Source organism: Musca autumnalis, unplaced genomic scaffold, assembly GCF_047663935.1.
Source record: "Musca autumnalis isolate F117 unplaced genomic scaffold, ASM4766393v1 scaffold_5, whole genome shotgun sequence".
NCBI classification, from domain to species: Eukaryota; Metazoa; Arthropoda; class Insecta; order Diptera; family Muscidae; genus Musca; species Musca autumnalis.
This window is the reverse complement of record NW_027412088.1, coordinates 154,786,707-154,807,262: the sequence shown is the minus strand read 5'-3', so window position 1 is coordinate 154,807,262 and position 20,556 is coordinate 154,786,707. Positions and strand designations below refer to the sequence as shown.

At 33.7% G+C, this 20,556-nt stretch overlaps 1 protein-coding gene and 1 long non-coding RNA gene across 2 annotated transcripts in view; both read left to right on the top strand.

Moving 5' to 3' along the window:
* The first annotated feature begins 518 nt into the window (after window positions 1–518).
* On the top strand, window positions 519–1,067 carry LOC141387575 (uncharacterized). The gene is made up of 3 exons (XR_012408584.1): window positions 519–604; window positions 709–751; window positions 1,010–1,067. It is a non-coding gene; the product is annotated as an uncharacterized lncRNA (long non-coding RNA).
* Window positions 1,068–9,944: 8,877 nt separating this feature from the next.
* LOC141387075 (uncharacterized) overlaps window positions 9,945–20,556 on the top strand; it is a 30,341-nt gene continuing 19,729 nt past the window's right edge. Inside the window, exon 1 of the mRNA XM_073956211.1 lies at window positions 9,945–9,971. The gene's annotated coding sequence lies outside the window, so the exon portion shown is untranslated. The remainder of the gene's footprint in view (window positions 9,972–20,556) is intronic.

Here is a 20,556-nt window from a genome sequence, read left to right as displayed (position 1 = left end):
AAACAAATCATTAGCTGAACGACTTTCGCTTGGAGGTACTGTACGTCCGATTTTGATCAAGTTTGGAATGTGTGACAGGATTTGGTCTAAAATTCGGCCGATTTCACGTCTTTACTGCACCAAACACCCTATATCTGCCCAATTTTGATGAAATTGGAAATGTATGACGGAATTTGGTTTATTAATAAGTGTAGCATGCTACATCGAAATCAGATCAAATTTATAGATATCTCCCTTATAAATTTTATATATTCACAGTGATGTAGGGTATCATATAGTCGGCCCCGCCCGACTTTGATCCTTTCCTTACTGACTTACTTCTTATTGCAAATAAAACCATACTCTTGTTTTTCTGTACCCACAACAAGACAAAACTGAATATAAACAGCTCATTGTCTATTTATTCGTGTACCTCCCCTATTTATATTTAAAAAGCTGATGGGAAAAATACGTATGTACATACGTGTCAAACCAAAAAGTTGATAAACAATTGAAGAACGAGAGAAAGAGGGTTTTCACACGATAAGGTTTGCCTGCTCAAAAATGCGTTGTCCGTTTTGGTTCTCATTCGTTAATTGTGTCAGTGTTGAAACAAAATGTGGAAGTAAGTGAACGAAAACGTAAAGTACCATACGTAAAGTACCATACATACAACACTAGCATGTAAGATATTATCTACCTGTTTCATCATATTTTTTACAAATAAAGGTGTTCTTCAAAACATGACTTCTATGTACCTGTAATAACAAAGGTATTTCCCTATTTCATAAAAATCTTTCTTGAAAAATTTACGCTGGTAACGCAGGTATCATCTTACCTTCAGGTGGTAAGAATTATTACATTATTTTTTACATGGCATGCGCGCATGAGGCAACAATTTTAACAACGCATACATTTTACCCAATTTTATGGGATTCACAAGAATTACTTTTTTAATTTTCAAATACAATACACACATAAACCTTTTTGGTACAATTATGTAAAACCGTACTTCTTTTTGTTCAAAAAGTACGCTTGTATACAATGACTTCATAAACGCAACACTAGATGTGAAAATTACGAATGAGAGTCAAAACGGAAACCACGTTTTTGAGCAGTCAAACCTTATCGTGTGAAAACGTTCAAAGAAACTTTTTTCATATTTGCCTTGATTGCTTGTAGGAATTACCCAGCAAAAAGTTTGCCTCCAAAGAGGCAGTTAAACATATGTACAAGCGGTCTAGAAGTGCATCAAATTATGAATTTTCACTCATGATTTTTACAAGAGCGTGACTACTGAAAGAGACACTCCATTGCACTGCATTTTAAGTGACCCTTTGGCACTGCATTTGAACTGATCCTCTGGCACTGCATTTTAACTGACCCTTTAAAATGTGACAAGTGGATATGATTCTTTGGATTGCATCCAAATGCGGTAAAAAGTGAGGAATGGAGCGCCTTTTTCACGACTCCGTTTGAATTGTATCAAAACATGCCGTAAAAGAACTAGTCCACATTTACTACTTCCAATTTATTTTGCTGGGTTTGTAATAGCCCGTTTCCACGGTACGTCCTTTGTTCTCTATTCGTTGTTCGACCCATAACTACGAATAAATTACTTATTTCCCCACACAAAATTATATGAACGAACGACGATTTTTCTACATTGTTCGATTAGAAATACTCTCGGAACGACGAATAAGTATGTCCCATCCCTAACAAATGAGAGAATTTATCGAAAAAATTAATTATGACATGTTTAAATTCAAAATTGAAAAATTTGTTGATAACACAAAAATTGTTAGAAAAAAGGAAAAATATGAATGAAAATTAATGAACTAAACATTTTATATAGATGCAGAAGGAAGATGATTGTGTTTCCTTTTTAATTCCACTCACATTTCTTTTCAATTAGTTCAGAAACAAAAGGAAAATCAATCAGAAACAAAAAGGAAACAAATAACTGAAAGTATGTATACACAAACATTGTTTGGCATGTCTCTCTCTCTTTAATTTTGAAAATAGAAACACTTAAAAATATATTGCGAATACAAAATTATTCAGAATTTATGGAAAAAATGAATGAAATGTGTGTAGTTTAATATAGAAGATACATTTGAAGGAAAGTCTATTGCTTTTCCTATTCATTTAATGCATATTTTATGTGTTTTCGGTTCAAATTTTCATGGAAACAAGAAAACAAAAATGAAGGAAATTTTGTTTATGTTTCTGTTAATTACGAATGGTGTCGTGGAAACGGTTAATTGGTGGACGTCGTTCGACAGGCGAACAACGTAATTGAAACGCTCGTGTGAACATGACATAACAAACATACTTTGTGAACAAAAATGTACTATTCATATACCAAAACAATATGCCTTTCCCAAACCTGCAAGAAGCTAGTATTTTTTTACTACGATAACAATATTCCTTTATGATATCGAAAAAAATAGTAAAAAAAAATAGTAGATTCTTGCAGCACTGGAACAGGCCAAATGTGAATTGCCTGTAATCTATATATATATAAAAATGGTGTAAAAAATGTATAGTAATTCATAAAATGAGAACGGCTAGGCCGATTTCTGTAAAATTTTTTGTCAGTTATTCGTATTTTCGAGGAGAAGGTCTTTACGGAAGAAAATTTTGGAAAATCTCTCTGGAAAAGTCGGAAAATTGGAAAAATCGAAAATTGAGTTTTTGTATGAAATTTTATTCCTTAATAGCGAGACGAAGTTCGCCGGGTCCGCTAGTAAAAAATAAAATTGTGTGTTTTTAGTACACACGCTGCATCTTTTGATGCATGCATCACCATTTTCGTACTTAACGGGTTATGGCCACTTATAGAGCACGAAAAATGGAATTTTTTCATGATAGGTATTTTACAAGAAATATACCATTATTTCAGAAGATTTTGTTTTCATCTGATACATCACACATTGAGCTACTTTCGAATTTTTTTGTTGAAAAATATTGCACAGTGTTCTGAATAGCCGCCTACGAAAATCTGTTTTTACTAAGGCAGTTTGCGGTGCCAACTGTAGCTCAAAAACGAATAAACCGATCAGTAGTGCGATTCTCTAACTCATTTCTTGAGTTACCGACAAATGTCAGTAAAATTAAAATGCTTATAATTTCGGTAATTAACGATATTTTTCGGTAAGTTAGCGACCAATAAAAAGTAGTCGTAAAGTTCTACCGACAGCAATAGTGTTGTCAACTTTTTTTTGAACATTTCATTCATAATTTTGCGTTTTAATTTTACCGATTTTTGTCGGTAACTCAAAAAATGTGTTAGAGAATCCCTCTACAGTATTGGAATTCTGTAACCAATTTTTTGAGTTACCGACAAAAATCGGTAACATTAATACGCAAAATTATGAATGAAAAGTATCAATAGAAGTTGACAACACTGTTGCTATCGGTAGCATTTATCAACAACTTTAGTTTGGTTGTTAACTTACCGAATATTTTCGTTAATTACCGAAATTATAAGCATTTTAATTTTACCGATATTTGTCGGTTACTCGAAAAATGAGTTACAGAATTCCACTACAGTATATGTTTTTGTGGGATTATCAAGAATCTAATAATCTTGTACTTAAGCGAAGCGGAATTAAAAAATATATTTTTTTAAAAAAGTTGTGAACTGTCAAATTCAAAATTTCCATTTTAACTAAAAAAAATATATTTTTTTCGCCATAAATCCGTAAAAAATTGTTTAAAAAGGTCTCTCGCTTAAGTACAAGCTTTTTATGTGTATAATAATCCCACAAAACCAAATCAAGATCGGATCATCCGTTTTGAGCTACAGTGGGCACCGCATTTCAAAATGCCATTTTGAGAAAACCGCGTTCCAAGCTTCGATATTACATAGTCGATGGTCGGACTAGCATGATTTCAACATGGCGACGTCAAGTTTATAGGCGAGGGGTATGAAGTAGTGTGTTATTCGTTGCAAGTTTTGTCCTTCCATTTTCTTTCATTTTTATTTTCTCAAGCAAACGTTAACAACAAAACAAGCATAAAAAGATTTAATAAAAATATTTGATTAATGAAAGTGTGAAAATTTAACTATTAATATTAATTTTATTATTAATGTTAATTATTTTGTGTGGTTTTTTTAGGTTATTTATGTTTGTTTTGTTTTTATTGGTATGATAAACACAACAAACGCGAATGGTAAGATGTTCTCTATGGACAGGGGCAAATCTAGGGAACGGGAACAAGCATTTATTTTAAATTATAATTTTTTTAATTAGCCGGACTTCGTTCAGTGATTTAAGACATTCTCCTATGGACAGGTGCAAGTCTCGGGAACGGGCACAAAATTTTTTTTTTTAAATTAAAATGTTTTTTAAATAGCCGGCCTTTGGCCGGGGACCTACAATTTGTATATATGTATGTATGCCTACGTTTTGTAGCCCATATAACGCGAATTGTCGCTTTTAGGAATTTTGAATTTATTAGCCCAATTTGCCCTTGTAATTTGGGATTTTGTATTAATATAAAACGCTCTCCAGGCCCAATGGACACTGAGCTCACCGTGGTGCAACCTTGGGAGCTACCGTTAACATCTGTTAAGGGCAGTGAGCTAACATGTTTACTCATAATAATGTTAAAAACATGAGTTGGACATTGGACTAACTTAAGATCGTACTATGGAAATAAGAAACAGAAAACAATCCCCTCTTAAGTTGACGATCTCGCAAATGTTTTATGGATCATAAACTGCGAATCTATAATTGCAATGTGAAGTTTACGCTTAGGCAGATGTACTTGAAAAATACAAGCCCGATATTACTGCCATACAGGAAATACGAAGGATTTGGGGCGTCATCACAACAACATATAAAGGTGGTGCTCTGTATTATAGCTGCCATGACACAAAGCATTAGTTTAGTTACGGATTTGTAATTTTTGGGTGTAAAAGCTTCCAAACCAGTGATTGAAAGACTTGCTACAATTCGTATAGAAGCAACATTTTTCAGCATCAGTTTTATTTGTGCTTATATTTCCACAGAACACTAGGAACAGACCAATGATATACATACATATTTTATGCGATTTTAATGCCGCAATTGGAAAGGAGAATAACTTTGGCCCAACAGTCCGAAAATTCAGTCTTCCCCGTGGAACTTCTGACGAAGGAAAGGAATCAGGTTGACTTCGCAGCGACAAAAACATGGTAGTTAGCAGTACCAGATTTAAGCATCTCGACATTCATCGTTCCGAGGAGCTAACATGGATTCGGATCACCACCTTGTTGCAGCAACGGTACGTACTACGTATCCGATTAAACGTTGCAAATAGAGTACCAACAGACACAACGCGGAAGTTGGACATCGGTAAGCTGCAATCACAACACATAGCCACAGCATATTCCACTCATCTGGCCCAATTGTTTTATGAAAGTACACGTCGACAATGTTGAAGTCATTTCTGTTTTCAAAATTGTACATTTTTTATATTTATTTTTGTTCGTATCCAATTTGATTTTGAATAAATTCATTTTGTCATTTGTCAACTCTGTCAAAACTGTTTTGACACAATAGGAGGACCTCAGGAAAAAAATGTAATCAGATGTTTGCTGTGTCCTACCTTTTAATGATTGTACCATGACTTTATTTAAAATTATTAATTTTGCTCTAATTAGCCGGCATCGGCCACATATTTTTAGAACTTTAAAGACCTATATCTCGGGAATTATGGACTTCCCAGAGATGGTATATATTTTTGTGTTCAGGACAACCTACCTGTGCATGGTAGAATAAGAAAAGGTAGCAGCAATACACAGCTGAATAAACTGGGTTGTAACGTTAGTGTCAAATTTCATATGACATTTTATACATTTATTTCTATTTCGATGTACATTAGGGACATATATTTTTTGAGAAACAAAAAATATATCATTCGGAAAAAACCATTTCCCAGAAAGACTTCTTCATATCAATGATATGTAACCTCCTCCAAGTTCGAACGATAAGCCGCGCAGTAAATCCCCGCTTGTAGAGGCGATACAACGTTTGTTAATATGTGAGGTATTTTGTTAAAATTTAAAAAAATAAAGCCCTAATAAACATGTGCTTCTTTGATTTCTAAAACAAAACATTGAAACAGCTTCTCCTTTTTCTATGAATTTCCAGCGACCCCGAACTTTTTTGCAAGAATTCTACTTTCTGCGAGAATTTATGCATTTAGTGGAATGATGTGGAAACATAAAAATTGAAAATGTAACGAATTTTCATTCATGTTTTCCAAAATATTCAACCAAATGTGAAAAATTATTAGTTTTTTAAATTCCAATAATTTATAGACATTTCCTTGTTTTGTTTACAAATACAACTGGCAGTAACGTTACAAACAAAAACAAATTCCTTTGTGGTTGTTGTTCGAGTTGTATTTTGGTCTGTTCCTTTACTTTAAAAAATGGTAACAGTGGCAAAAAATGGTAAAAGTGGTGAACTGGTCTCATATAAATCGTATGCTTGTTAAAGTAAAGGAACGTTTTGCAGGTTAAAAATGGTAAGAAATGGTAACCTCAGGCAGGTAAAGGAACAAAGCTTTTGTTGTAGTATTAACTTTACCTTTACCTTGTTCTACCATGCTACATGTGGTAAAAACTTCAAAAAATCGGGTGCGCGTGTATTCCCGTCTTATGCTAAGTTTACATTTACGAAATCCACTCGATTTCAACTGTCAATTCCATAGCTCAAACGGCAAATGAAATTTCATCTGAAATCCAATGGATTTCATTTGACGTTTAACCTATGACAGTTGAAATCGAGTGGATTTCGTAAATGTAAACCAATCATTTGGCCTGTTCCCGTACTTTATAAAGTGGTAAAAGTCGTAAAAGTTGTTAAAGTCGTAAACGATTTTCATATAAATATTGTGTACGGGAACGCAAAATGTGTAAAAGTGGTAAAAATTGTAAAAACTTTTTAGTTCTGGAACAGAGCTATAATGCCCTTTAACGAAATTGGTTGGATACAAATCACAATGAATTTTCTCTTTCCATCGCTCATATCTCAGCTAATAGCCCGTTTAGACTATACCCTTATACGATGATTATACCAAGTTTACACTTACGCTCCAAAATCCACTGGATTTCGCGAAATCCTGAAATACATCCCGGTGTTTAAACTTATTTTTTTGTTGATTTCAAACATATCGCAATTATCAAGGTAGATGCATATGCGCAGCTGATCGAACATGAATTTTCAAAACAAGCTGTTGTAAATTGAATTAGTCATCAAAAAAATATGACAATATAGTACTTTATTGCTTTATTTCGAAAATTATCTATATATCATATTAATTGTGTATAATACTAACAAATAAAAAATAAAAATAAATTATTTTATCTTTGAGACATCATAATAATAAATTTTGATAGATAAAAGTTGTGTTCAGAACTTGCAAAATATTAGCTCTGTTCCAGAACTAAAAAGTTTTTACAATTTTTACCACTTTTACACATTTTGCGTTCCCGTACACTAAATTTATATGAAAATCGTTTACGACTTTTACAACTTTTACGATTTTTACCACTTTATAAAGTACGGGAACAGGCCAATTGTTACGAATGTAACTGATAGGTTTAAGTTGGCTTAGTTTAATTTCCGTTAATTTAAAAATTTGAATTGTAACGTAAAGTTTTATTACGCAGTTACTTTATTTAAGCAACAACAATTATCATGTAGAATTATCTTCATTATTCTAGATGTTCTCAACCTTTCATTAATGTGCTTTTGTTTTGCCACAATCATGTAATTATTGTTTAGTTTGTTACTTCTTTATTGCACTTGTTTGTTGTTGTAGTTACGTCATTACTGTGCTTGTCGTCCAATTGTATTCCCCCATGTATGTATGTGAGTATGGTTGTTCGCTTAGTGCGAATGTGCGTCTGTGTGTTCGCTGCACAGATTCGAGATGTTGCCATATGTGTTCTGGAGGACTCTAGAACGGGGAGACTTTGGGGTATAAATACCGGGGAAATGGCAATGACGGAGTAGTTGTGTTTTAAGCGTTGAACTGAACAGATCGGTTAAAGAAGTGCTGCGTGCTAACTAGAGACAAGCTGTGTGCTTAGTAATTAAAGTCGGTTCCGAATAAGTGTAATAAAGTAAATAAAGCATTGTAGAAACGTAATCTAAAACGAACCCTGTTTTATTTGGTACAAATCGTATCGGGGAATAATATGCTGTTTATATTAGAGCTTTTTGCAGGGTTAACCTTCTTTATGAAGATTTATTTGAAATATAAGCAATGAAATTGACATTTAAAACCCAGTCAGTTTGTTAAATCCGGTTATATATAAACGGGGTATTAAACAACGTCTACACGGAGATTAGTTAAATCTAATTCCGTAACAATATTACTGCTTGCAGTAGTTTTCCCGTTTAGTGCTACAAATGCGTTCCCGTACTCCGAAATCTAGCAAGACTTGCACTTCTCTTTAAACAAAAATAGCGCTGAATAACAAAAACCCTCCTCTACTGTTTTCTGCTATACAAATTTGGCATAGTAAAAACTAGCAGCATGTTTTTGTCATCTGAATATGATAGCTGATACATTAATTTTGACATTTATGTTGGAGTTTTGCAATTTCCGTCATTTTTTCATTCCCGTATTTTTTTAGGAAATTTGTATGGGAAAGCAATTTTTAACAATTCGCTCGTTTTTCTAACATTACCATTAAAAGAGCACGGGAACACAATGGAAAATAGCCTTGTACAAATTAATTTAACATTTTATTTTCACATTGTTTACACATTTGGATACTAAAATTTTTTGTTGCAACAATTGACCATCTACCTTGTTTATTGTGATACGTGAAAAGTGTTGCAACTTTTGGTACTTTTTTAGGCAAAAACAGTGTTGTATCATGAGTACTGTGATTTCGATGTTGATTTCGCTGAAATCACGAAATGAGATGATTTCATTTTTGTATGCGAAATCATGATAAATTTTGCTTGATTCCGCGCGAAATCACGAAACGCCTTCGAAATCACGAAACGACGCCGAATGTAAACCAAGCATTAAGGGCATTATCTCGATTTAAGTGCTTAATCCACCCAAATCCACTTTGATTAACCGTACAAAATTAAATCAACTCAAAACTTGGATTTGTTTTAAATCAAATGTTAAATCGAAATATTTTGATATACAACACTGCTTTTTGCTCCTAAAAATACAACTATTGCAGTCTGTACCAATATTGTCAACTATGTTCATGTGTCGTTTATTTACTAGGGTTATGACTTTTTGACCTTTTTTCTCAAAAATGATTTCCTGAAGCGAGAGTGAATGAACTTTTGCCTATTAATGCCAAAAATAACAACGTTCATTCCATTTAAATATTGAAAAAGGTCCCGCACAAACCACATTCAATTTATGTGATACATGGAATAATATATAATATATGATATAAAATTATATGTATGTAATAATATGAGAAAAAAGCTGTCATTCTGGATATGTCGTGTGGCTTTAACGATTGTTTTGAGTTATTTATGTGCTTAAAGTGACTCCAAAATTTTTCCAAAAAGCTCATCTATAAAAACTTTAAAAGCTTTTTGCATGAGCTTTTTTCTATCGAAAAACTTTGTAATTAAGATTTTATCTAATCTTATGCAAAAGCTCATCAAAATATGACACAGGGATATGAGGTTGTAAAAAAGTCATAACCCTATTATTTACATTTTTCAAATAACGGTAAACACAAACACACAAAAGCAAACAGGAGAGGAAAATTAGAAAAAAATATTAAATAAAAATAAAATGGATGTAGCTTTAATTTAATATAAATCGTAAACAACATATTTAATAGTCCCAATTTACATTAGGCGAGTTTACTTGCGGCAATTGTCAGTTTGTGGGTGAGAGAGGGTGTTGAGAGGCAAAGGGTTACCATATACCTCACCTCTCTCTCCATCAAACTGACAATTGCCGCAAGTAAACTCGAGAATCAAAACGGAACACACGTTTCTGTAACTTTTTTTTCTACCGAACCGATATTGATAAGCTCTGTTCCAGAACTAAAAAGTTTTTACAATTTTTACCACTTTTACACATTTTGCGTTCCCGTACACAAAATATATATCAAAATCGTTTACGACTTTTACAACTTTTACGACTTTTACCACTTTATAAAGTACGGGAACAGGCCAATAATTAACGAAAATTTTCGGTTGAATTACCGAAAGTGCTATTCTGTAACTCAATGTTATCGATACAAACATTTTAGCGACGAATATCGGTAGAATGACGGAATTTAAAAGAAGATGCACGTAATTCACTGATGCTCAAAATAAAAAAGAGAGTAAAGTAGTGAGAGAATCACAAGAAATTTTGTATCAGCATTCAGTGGTTGCTAGAACTGTGACCAGTAAACATATGGTGGGTGTGTGCGGTTTTGTTCAGTGTCCCACTAAAATTATGCGTACATCCATGCGCATGTTTACTTGTCGGCTGCTCAACGACGACTGATTGTTATTCTCATTATGAGTACACGTATCATGTAGTCACGTTAACGTATATGGATGATCTTGGCTGGACGTAATTTCAAAATGAAAAGCATATAGAAGTATATAAATTATTCTAATTTTTTAACGTTTCTTGTTTTTAGGAGAAATAGGAAAAATCACATCTTAAATGAAATAATGCTCATTCAAAGTTAACATAATTCAAATTTCTAATAAAATTATTTAAATCACTATTGTATATAAAATAAGTATGTTTCAAATTATATGTAGAAAAATTCAACTTTAGGACATGTTTATATTAACCTTCTCTATGAAGATATATTTGAAATATAAGCAATGGAATTGACATTTGAAACACAGTGGGTTTATTAAATATTAAAAATCGTAGTTAAAACTACGTTTACATACATATAACTATATTTATTTTATTTTTATTTATTCCGGTGGATTTTAATTGTCAAACCCATTGAATATTGGAGATATAACCCGGCAAGTTCTAATGTAAACATGGTGTAATATTCGACAAATTGGTTGAATTGTTTGAAACGGAAGATTAAAAATCCTACCATTTAATATGTATATTTTGAACAGGAATATTTAAATTGTGTATATTGATCTGTTATATCAGAATTACGTATTATCAGCGAATATGACGACCATGGTGATATTCTTCTTTCTTTTAACGTTGATGGTAATCGAAACCACCAATACTTTTTTATATGGGTAGCAACTGTTACGGAATATATCCTTCAAAATATTTTGTTCGTACCATGGCACAATTACCCAGGTAGTGGCATCGTAAAATTGTGAATATGTTATGTCAAAGCTTTCTTTATGTTGTTGGGGAAATTACAACAAAAATTTTTTTTATAAAGTTATTTGACTTTTCATATTCGATCAGCTGGTGTGATACCACTACCTGGTAGTTCTGCCATGGTTCGTACTGAAAATAGTTATTATTTTCTCAGAGATTTTTCCCGAAATTCTGGGGGTTTCTAAATAACCCTCAATTTTATCCATTATTTTATAAATTTTCGATAATTACCGACATAAAAATCGGTAAAATTTGTATACAGAATAGCACTTACCGACAAATATCGTTAACTATCGACATTTGTCGTAAATTCCATCGGTAGAGAGTTACAGAATCGCACTACTGGTGTAAAAACCCAATTTGTCTTCAACCTAAGTCTTGTGCCAGACTATGAAAATTTTCATGAAAATGTTTTGAGCTTATGGGTAAGAAGGGAGAAAGGGAGCTCCTTCACCTCCGCCCTCTCCTAAAAGCTAAACAATTTTCATGTGTTATATTCAGTGTCTGGCACAAGAGACAGACATTTTGTGCTGTTTTACATTTAAACGATTTCTCTTACGATTTTTTGTCTCCTCTTTGTGGTGGTTATTCTTGTTAGGCAGAGTTGCAAAACATAGTAAGAGAAATTGAAACAAAATTTAGTTTTGAAATGAATTTTGTGCATAAAAAATCATTTAAAGCATTAAATGATTATTTTTTATAAGAATTTTAAAATTTTTATAACATATTTTTATAAAATACCTTCTTTTTACATTAAGAATTTTTAACAAAATGTACACTTGGTACCAAGGCACATTTATAGAAGGTAGAATTGACAATCAGCTGTATTTTTACTTTTTTTGTAAATTTAGTTTTCAAAATGTAACTTCGAAATTTGCTACCATAAAATACATATTTTCATACTAAACGTGTAATAAAAATTACCTACAACAGTTCTGAATGCTTTATATTTACACTAGCAAAGTGCCAGCTACTTCGTATGCGGAAAGGATATAAAAAACAAATAAACAGTATAAAGTATGAAAATGGCGAACACTGAAAATTTTATTGCACTAATACCAATTTTAATCAATATTTATTGTTATTTTAGTACTGTTCGAATCCTCTTTAGTTCGATTTGAAAAAGATCAGCAGTATCTCACCCTTACATATTAACAGCGATACCAACTTTGCACACCAATACTCACCCTAAATCCAAAGAATACAGATTTCAGCACTGTCTCTACACCCAACAACAAATTGAGTGCCATTAAGTACTCTTCGTACCCATAAGTACGAATTTCCAAAACTACCTCAATCCTACTCTTCAACAATAATCTCAATTCCAAATTTCAGGATTCCAGATTCCAAATCCCAATTGTACGAAATGTAATACTTTTCGTTCTCATAAGTACGAATTTCCAAAACAACCACAATCCTACACTCCAACAAAAAACTCAATTCCACATTTCAGGATTCCAGTTTTATCCATTCACCCAAATCCCCATGTACAAAATTTAGTACCATTTAGTACTTTTTGTACTCTAAGTACGAATTTCCAAAACTCCTTAGTTCTACACTGCAACAGTAATGTCAATTCCGAATTTGAGGATTCCAGCTCTATCCGTTCACCCAAATCCAATTTGTACTATATATAGTACCATTTAGCACTGTTCGTACACATAAGTAAAAATTTCCAAGAGTACCTCAATTCTATACTTCAACAATAATCTCAATTACGAATTCAGGATTCGTTCACTCAAATCACCATCGAACCAAATTTTGTACCATTTAGTACTTTGGTCACTTCATCAGCGACACTCAGTCTAAATTTGAGGAATCAAGCTCTATCCGTTCACCCAAATACAAATTGTACTAAATTTACTACCACTTAGTACTGTTCGTACACATAAGTACGAATTTCCAAAACTTCCTCAATCCTACACTCCACCAGTAGTCTCAACTTCAAATTTCGAGATTCCAACTCTATCTGTTCACCCAAATCGTAATTGTACCAAATTTAGTACCACTTAGTACTTTTCGTACCCATAAGTACGAATTTTCAAAACTATTTCCATTCTATTCTCTAACATCAGCCTTAATTCAAATTTCAGGATTCCAGCTCTATCCGTTCGCCTAAATCGTAATTGTTCCAAATTTAGTATCATTTAGTACTTTTCGTACCCATAAGTACGAATATTCAAAACTACTTCCGTTCCACTCTCTAATAGCAGCCTTAATTCAAATTTCAGGATTCCAGCTCTATCCGTTCGCCTAAATCGTAATTGTTCCAAATTTAGTATCATTTAGTACTTTTCGTATCCATAAGTACGAATTTTCAAAACTACTTTCATGCTACTCTCCAACAGTAGCCTTATTTCAAAATTTTAGGATTCCAGCTCTATCTATTCGCCCAAATCGTAATTGTACCAAATGCAGTACCATATAGTACTTTTCGTACCCATAAGTACGAATTTTCAAAACTACTTTCGTTCTACTCTCCAACAGTAGCCTAGGTCAAAATTTCAGGATTCCAGCTCCATCCGTTCGCCCAAATCGTAATTGTACCAAATTTAGTACTTTTCGTACCCATAAGAACGAATATTAAAAACTACTTCCATTCTACCCTCCAACTATATCTTTAATCCAAAATTTCAGGATTCCAGCACTATCCGTTCGCTTAAATCATAATTGTACTAAATTTAGTATCATTTAGTACATTGCGTACCCATAAGTACGAATTTTCAAAACTACTTCCATTCTACTCACCAACAGTAACCTTAGTTCAAAATTTCAGGATTCCAGCTCTATCCGTTCGCCCAAATCGTAATTGTACCAAATTTAGTACCATTTAGTACTTTTCATACCCATGAGTACGAATTTTCAAAACTACTTCAATTTAACCCTCCAACTGCAGCCTTAATTCAAAATTTCAGAATTCCAGCTCTATCCGCTCAGCCTAAATCCAAATTGTACAAAATTTAGTACCATTTAGTACTTGTCGTACACATAAGTACGAATTTTCAAAACTGCTTCCATTCTACTCTCTAACAGCAGCCTTAATTCAAATTTCAGGATTCCAACTATATCCGTTCAGCCTATATCCAAATTGTACCAAATTTTGTACCCTTTAGTACTTTTCGTACCCATATGTACGAATTTTCAAAACTACTTCCTTTCTACTCTCTAACATCAGGATTCCAACTCTATCCGTTCGCCTGAATCATAATTGCACCAATTTTAGTATCATTTATTACTTTTCGTACCCATAAGTACGAATTTTCAAAACTACTCCCATGCTACCCTCCAACTGTAGCTTTAATTCAAAAATTTTAGGATTCCAGCTGTATCCGTTCAACCTATATCCAAATTGTACCAAATTTAGTACCATTTAGTACTTTTTGTACCCATAAGTACGAATTTTCAAACTACTTCCATTTTACTCTCGAACAGTAGCCTTAGTTCAAAATTTCAGGATTCCAACTCTATCCGTTCGCCCAAATCATAAGTGTACCAAATTTAGTACCATTTAGTACTTTTCGTGCCCATATGTACGAATTTTCAAAACTACTTCCATTCTACCCTCTAACAGTAGCCTTAGTTCAAAATTTCAGGATTGCACCTCCATCCGTTCGCCCACGTCGTAATTGTACCAAATTTAGTACAATTTAGTACTTTTCGTACCCATAAGTACGAATTTTCAAAACTACTTCCATGCTACCCTCCAACTGTAGCCTTAATTCAAACATTTCAGGATTCCAGCTCTATCCGTTCAACCTATATCCAAATTGTACCAAATTTAGTACCCTTTAGTACTTTTCGTACCCATAAGTACGAATGTTCAAAACTACTTCCATTTTACTCTCCAACTTAGTTCAAAATTTCAGGATTCCAACTCTATCCGTTCGCCCAAATCATAAGTGTACCAAATTTAGTACCATTTAGTACTTTTCGTACCCATATGTACGAATTTTCAAAACAACGTCCATTCTACCCTCTAACAGTAGCCTTAGTTCAAAATTTCAGGATTCCAGCTCCATCCGTTCGCCCACGTCGTAATTGTACCAAATGTAGTACAATTTAGTACTTTTCGTAACCATAAGTACGAATTTTCAAAACTACTTCCATGCTACCCTCCAACTGTAGCCTTAATTCAAAAATTTCAGGATTCCAGCTCTATCCGTTCAACCTTTATCCAAATTGTACAAAATTTAGTACCCTTTAGTACTTTTCGTACCCATAAGTACGAATGTTCAAAACTACTTCCATTTTACTCTCCAACAGTAACCTTAGTTCAAAATTTCAGGATTCCAACTCTATCCGTTCGCCCAAATCATAAGGGTACCAAATTTAGTACCATTTAGTACTTTTCGCACCCATAAGTACGAATTTTCAAAACTACGTCCATTCTACTCTCCAACAGTAGCCTTAATTCAAAATTTCAGGATTCCAGCTCTATCCGTTCGCACAAATCATAATTGTACCAAATTTAGTACCATTTAGTACTTTTCGTACACATGTGTACACTTTTCCTAAACCACCTCCTTATGTCAACCGTACCTTTTAACCTTGATTCTCACACCAAATTTCAACCTATAACCTTTATCCGTTCGCAAAGTACGAATTGGCACCAAATTTAGTACACTTTAGTACTTTTCGTACACTTATAGTTCGAATTTCTAAAAACCCTTTGGTACACCTTTCTAATAGTGCGGTTACACTACAGTTTTTTGCCGGGTTAACCCACTTTATGAGGATTTATTGCTTAATCTGGTCAAATCTGACCAGATTTGCCATACAAAAATTAAATCCTCTCACGACTGGGTTTATTTTAAATCCGGCATAAATCCACCAAAAATACAGTGTTGTATTCGGTATTTGTGCAAAAAAATCCAACTCTACTCAAAAAGTACCAAAAGTTGCAACTGTTTTTGCAACAGAGTTTGTCGTGTTTTACACGTTTACGATTAGTCGCATGAGATTTTATGGAGTTAACAAATCTAAAGTTATTTGAAAATCATAAAATTATTTTTTTTTTTCTATTAGACACTTTTTTAACAAAAAGTACGCTTGATACCTTGATACAAAAATGTATCCCTGTGTGTAAAATATACCAATATGAGCAAAGAGGGGCGATATCTCATGCGAGAAATTGAAAAGTGTTAAACACGACTTTATTAGTTATTTTGTATGTATACGTAAACAAACATCAGCTGACAGTTTATATCCTCGAAAAGCTAAGTGTAACCAGCAAAGATTAACCCACTGGATCTATTAAACCCAGTGGGTTAACCTTCAATAGTGTAACCGGGGTATAACTCTCCATCAGTGACCTTCATTCCAAATTTCAAAGTTCTAGCTTTACCGGTTCGCCAAATACAAACGGTACCATATTTAGTACCTTTTAGTACCCTTCCAGTTCGAATTTCCAAAAACCAAGCCTTATCTGTCACCTTCGGACCAAGAGTGACCCTCACCCAAAATTTCATGATTCTAGCTTCAGCCGTTTCGTCTGGGCGTTGATGAATCAATCAGTCAATCAGTCAGTCAGTCAGTGAATCAGTCACTCTACTCTTTTATTAATATAGATTTTGATTCAAGTTTGTTCTATTTAAAAGGATTTTCAAAATCTATTTATGTTTTACCTGAGAACATTTTATTCAATATTTTCTTTGACATTTTTTTTTTTTTTTTTTTTTTTTTGGATTTTGCTTTCGTAATTTTACGAAAGATGGTTTGGTACCCAGAGTACTCATCACCAAAACTGATTACTCCTAAGACTGGTTATGTATAAGACTGGTTACTTGTTATCTTCGTTTGTTTTGATACGTTGTTTCGATGCTTCGTATTTGTTTACAATTCTATCTTGGATTTGTGGATGAATTGACACAATTCCTTAAAGTTCTCAAACGAAAAGGTTTTCAGTAATGAGGGTAAATCTTTATATTTTTGAAAGATTCTGTACTGCGCCCTCAGATTGCTGTGTTTGGTGCAGTGAAATATCAGATGGTTGTCGGTTTCTTGTGTGTTGCAGCAGCTACACATATTTGAGCTTTCTACCTTGATGCGATTTAAATATATTTTGCCGTAGGTATGACCCGTCAGGAGCCGATTTATTAACTTAATGTCATGAGGAGACATTTTTGAGCCAATGTACCAGTGTTTTTTGGGAGGTGTTGGAAAAAATTGGAAAAAGTGTGTGCCTTTGGTTGTCGAAATCTCTCTGTATTCTGTTACCCATTCTTCCCACAAGTGTTGATATATTAGCGCATACGCATCTTTTACAGCTATATCAGTTTGGATTGTTGCTCCAACTTGTGCCGCCTGTTTCGCGAAGAAGTCAGCCCTTTCATTTGCAGGGATACCAATGTGTGATGGTGTCCAGATAATAATAAGTGAATTGATGTTAGACTTGTTGATTTTTCCAATAATGTTGTTTACGAGATAGTTGTTTGTTGTGTTACGTTGCAGGATTTGACAAGCATTTTTGCTATCCGTGATAATAGTTGCCTTTTTAATATTATCTTCTAAAATTATATCTATGGCCTTGTTGATGGCGTGAAGCTCTCCTGTAAGAGACGACGTTTTGGAATGTATTCTGAAGACAAAGTTTTGGTTTGTGGAAATATTACAGGCCGCACACCCTGTACTGCTGTCTGTCACTGAGGCATCTGTGGCCCAGATGGAGTATCCAGAGCATTGGAGCTCCTTGACTTTTTCTTGAGTGATTGCTCTGAAGAATTCATTTGACTCAGAGTTTTTTGTGGTTTTGAAGAGATCTAATATAAATATGACTTTATCGTTTGGATATTCAGTCTGATTGATTACTATTTTATCAAGAATGTGTTTGAATTTATTGTAAATTGTACCAAAGCTTGACTTATTTGTTGGGTAGGTAGCTACATAATTGTAGTAGTTTCTATTGTAGATTTTGGATTTTATAAGTTCCTTTGCAGCAAGGTATTGGCTTCTTTGGCGAGGAGGAAGCATAAGTGATAATGCGTAAATGTTATGCACGGGTGTTGAAGGAGTGAGACCAAGATTTCTTCTTAGTAGCTGGTTTTGAAAGGATGTAAGTTTTCTGTTTAAGTATGTAGGCATGTGAGCCATTGAGGAAATAGAGTATTCTGTTTTTGATATAACTAACGATTTTGTTAGGTTGATGGATATGTTTGGAAAAAGACCATGTTTGGTACTGTTGACCATTTTTAATGCGTTGAGGGTTGGAGTGCAGGACTTCATGACTTCATCGTAGTGTTCTTTTAATGATAGACTATTTTTTATATGTCTTCCTAAAAATTTTATCATTTTGACATAAGAGATTGTTTTGCCTTGTAGTCTGATAGACGGTACTTTTCTTGGCCCTTTTGCAACATACATTACGACTGTCTTGTCAGTGTTGTATTTTAGATTTAAACGTGTTAAAAGATTGTGGAAGCTATTTGCTTTGAGCTGGAGATTACAGTTTGCCGAATCAAAATCTTTATGAGCCGATACGATGATGAAGTCATCTGCGAATTGGAACAAGTATGTGTTTGAGTTTGTGATACCATGTAGACCAAGCGTGTAGATGTTAAAGAGGGTGGGGCTCAAGCAGCTTCCTTGAGGTAGCCCATTGAATATTTCTAACTGATCGTTGCCCATTACAAGTATTCGTTTGCTTAAGAAATTAATAATCCAGTCATTTATGTCTTGTGGCGTATCAATCTCATATAGAATTTTTTTAAGCAGTTCTATGTTTACACAGTCATATGCTTTTTCAATATCCAGTGATAGAATAATAACCTTTTCTCCTTTTTCTTTGTGGTGATTTATAGTAAAAAGTAGTTGGTTTATACACGTTGATGCAGATCTGTGTTTCCTATATGCATAGGTGTTTTGTGGAAGAATGTCTCTTTCATCAAGGAATTTTTGTAAACGATCTTTTACCATAAGGTTTATAATTTTGAGAAAAACTGGTATGAGGGAAATAGGCCTGAAATTCGTATACATTTCTAAATCCTTACCTCGTTTTGGTATTGGGATGATTTTAATTTTACGCCAATTTTCTTGTATATTACATTTCTTCCATGACTCGTTCATAGCTTGAAACAGATTGAGCTTTGCACTGTCAGATAAGTGGTTTACCATTTCATAGGTGATGCCGTCTATACCTGCTGCCGACGGTTTTTTCTTTTGTTTAATAACAGATAGGAACTCCTCATATGAAAAATCAATTGGTGCACTTACGTCGCTGCGTGTAAATGATAAAGCATTGTTGTGGGGGACTTGGTCCCTGAGATGAAGCAGAAATTTCTTGTTGTTATCTGATTGCCACATGTTTTTGCAATTTGTTGATTGGCTGTTTTTACAGCCGCGAACGATTTGGAAAAGAGCTTTGGAACTGGGTTGTTTGTTAAGTGTTTCTATTCTACACTTAAAGGAATGTTTCCTTGCATATTTGGTTGCATTTCTGAAGTTTTTAATGGCATCGATTAACATTTTCGCGTTTGTGTCGTTGCTAAGTAGGTCAAATCTTTTTTGTGCTGCTATTTTAAGTCTATATTGTTTTTCTACATATGGGTCCCACCAGTCTTTGGGGCTTGCATTGTTTTTGATGGTATATGTTGATTTCTTGATTTCTGAGTGAATTGCGTTGCTTATATCCTCAAAATTATTTTTAATGTTTATATTGCTAAGTCTTTTTAGAAGTTTTTTCTTTGCTAGGAATTTTTTACCGGTGTTGTTGATGGAGTTAATATTTATAACTATAGGTAAGTGATGACTACCGCCGATGGTAATATTGAGAGCTTTCCATGATAACGGTATGAGGGAGTTTGTAAACGATAAGTCGAGTACTGAACCTCGTGGGTCGGTGATGCGTTTTTTGAACGTGCAACTGCCATCGTTTATACAACGAAAATTGGACATTTCAAAGATCTCTTTAATGATTTTACCTCTTTGTGAGACGAAGGTGTCGCCATAAATTTAGTGCCTGGCGTTGAAGTCGCCGCAAATGAAGGTGTTTGGTACCGATTCTAAAAAGGACACTAGTTTTGATATTTCGGATTTTATCGTCGCGCTCTTTACTGAATGTGGAAGATAAATCGAGACAAGTGTGAGGTTGTTTGTTAAGTTCAGTGTTTGACATATTAAAATATCCAACGGAGTTTCAAATATAATACGTTTAAGTTTAATATTATTTTTGACGAGAATGGCAACACCGCCATAATTGTCTTCTCTTTTTTTTGAAATGATATTGTAGTCACGTATAGACGATGTATTTTGGCTCTCGTCTATATTAAAGATTTCACACAG